This window comes from Mastacembelus armatus, chromosome 8 (assembly GCF_900324485.2).
Source record: "Mastacembelus armatus chromosome 8, fMasArm1.2, whole genome shotgun sequence".
NCBI lineage: Eukaryota > Metazoa > Chordata > Actinopteri > Synbranchiformes > Mastacembelidae > Mastacembelus > Mastacembelus armatus.
Window position 1 is genome coordinate 3,139,863 of NC_046640.1, and position 2,912 is coordinate 3,142,774.

The window sequence follows — 2,912 nt, forward strand, 5'->3', positions numbered from 1 at the left end:
GTCTTTTGTTCTGAGTCTATTTATATCTCCCATTTTCCTTTGTTCAGTGTTGGAGCATTATTTTTTGTTGATGATCTATTTGTGTATGTTCGTGAAGAAGGTTTTGTTTTATGCTGAGTGGCAGAGATATTGTTTCCTGCCTGCTGAGTGGTGGCGAAATTAAATGTATTTTGCCTGAGCCTGGTCGATCCAGGCTTAATAAAGTGTTGGGTCCTCTCCTCTCCTCCTTCATCATCATCACACCACCAACATCTTAACACTCAGAGTGGCTTGATGTAGTTCAGCTTGCTCTCATAAACCCACACAGAGGAGGAGGCACATTAATGCTTACTAGATTTTTGCCTACTTAATCCTTACCTTTGCTTGTATCTCATTTTTGTCTGACTGTTCCTCACCTGATTTATTTTTTTTCTGACTGTCTGCCTGTTAAATACCTGCTGATAAAACTAGCATGTCCTGACCAACCAACAGTGATGTTAACACTATGATTGTTTCCCACACATCTTGTATATTTCTGTTTTAACAGCAGCATTTCCTGCCTATGTGACTGTGGATTTCCTGTTAACAGATCCCTACACCCGGTGCAAATAAGGCCACAGCTAACAGATGCACAGACTGACTTTTGGCTGGTTTACAAGAAATAACAATCAGTGGCAAGGTGACACATGTCTACTGCTGTAAGAAGAGAAAAACATCATTCAGGGCTGACAGTGGGGAGTGGCAGTTGTTTATATATATTTTTTTTGACATATAGACTAGTAAATTTTCTTTTGAATTAACTTCCTTGCTTTTGTAGTATCTTAACGGAAGAGTCAAGATGCATTTAGAAAAAAAAAAATATTTCTGTAGCATGATTTTCTTTCAGGATGGTGGGTGTTTGGTCTGTAAGATAAAAAACTAAATAAATAATAAAGAATAAACAGACAAAATTAATCATGATAAGGATAATTACAGAAAATCCACATCTCTAGTACTGGTATAAACACCCTGTTGACTATGCACATAGCATCTTGGGACGAACCAGGTCCAAACCATATAAGGCCAGATACATTCATATTGGGTGTGCTATGGTCACGCAGTTAATGAAGTCTGGAGTTAATGATGTGGTGAGAGTGGTAAAGGATGCTGTAGCAGATAATAGGGGGGATTAGACTTCTTTCATAAACAACTATTCTCAATAGACACTCCACCCAGGAGTTATCAGGGGCATTTTCCTTTATCTGCACTTTTTGAACATGAGCCCATCATTTCATCAGTGCCCTGCCCTCTGGCTCACCATCATTTCCCACACCAACTGTACATTCTTTGTGTGTTCAGTACTATTTACATTTATTGGCATTAGCTAGTGAAGAACACATCAGGGATTGACAACTTGACAATGTTCTTTCTTGTATAAACAGCTTGTAATGGAGATTTTTAAAATCTGACCCTTTGAAAAAGCTCTAAAAAGCCACTGTCCACTACCTGCTCAGCAGTAAAGAGTAGTTACGTATTAGCTTGTGAAATGGTTTAGCATTTAGGAATTAAACAGTTGTGTGAAAATAATAAAAAATAATTTACAAGAAGGTTTAACTTGGTTTGACACAGGGTGGCCATTTCAAATTAGGTGCCTTCTTCTTCAAAAATGTTTTGGCTCCCTACAAGTAATTCAGGCTGCACTCAATTTCTGCTAGTTTCTGATGTTATGCACTGCTTTGTATATGTTGTTTGTACTCTATAATGTATTTGTGGGCCATTGTCAGTAAAAGAGTTCTTGATCTGAAAAGACAATTTAAAGTCACCAATTCATCTAACCCAGATGTGTTTGGACTGTGGGAGGAAGCTGCAGTAACCAGAGCAATCCCAAGCAGACACAGGGTGGACATGCAGACTCCACACAGAAAGGCCCAGGTTGGCCAGGCACAAACCCAGTTGGCAGTGTGACACCACTACCCCACCATGCCCAACATAGAGAAACTGCCATATCTTATAAGTACTTTAGAGCATTTGGACTTGCATTAAAAACAGTTATCTCTTTCTGAAAAGGATCCAATATATTCTATAAACTCAATGATGCCATAACTTAAATAAATAAGCTATGGACACTGCCCATAGTCTGCTACCATGGCTTTAAGATCTTCAAATTCATTTATCATTTTACTTTTTTGTTACTTATATATTCTTATGTGAAGTTACACTGGTTCACCATCAATTTCACCAACAGTCTGAGTTGATCTGAATTAATATTTTCCAAATTTTCAATCTGCAACATTCGATCTTTCTCTTCACTGTATTTCAGCAAAAAATTTATGTCTGTGAAAACGGTACACCTGTAGAAGATATCCCCTTGAGTTGTCAAGTTCTAACATAATTACAGTGACCAGCAACTCTTTTTATGTATAAATATGCATGTAAGTGTTGTGCATTTTAATAGTCTAACTAGGAGGGAGTTTGCCATTCTTAGGTTATCTACAGTAATAACCTTTAGGATTAACATTTACCTGAGGATAATAGGATTTTTATCAGATGTGAGTCACGCTACAAGTAATAAGAAATACATATTGACTGCGCAACAAAATGATAGAGCAGTAAGATTTGACAATAATTATGTAGTGAGATAATACAGATACATGTTACATACATAAAATCAACACAAGTATTTTGTATTGACCTTTTGCTGAACTCTACAACTGTATTTTGAACCATCTACATTTCTTTATCTCTTTTTCTCATTTACCCCCTCCCCCCACTTGTGGTCTCTTGGTGTTTGTTGTTAGTTTCCTGTCACAGAGGAAGTGCCTCACCCTGCCGCCTGGCTCCCTATTGGCCCCAGCTTTGATGAACGGTGATTTTTTTGGGGGTGGGAAGGAGGGGGGAGGGGGTGTAGACTGGTAGGGGATGGGGGTAGCGTAAGAGGATTGATAGATGGATCG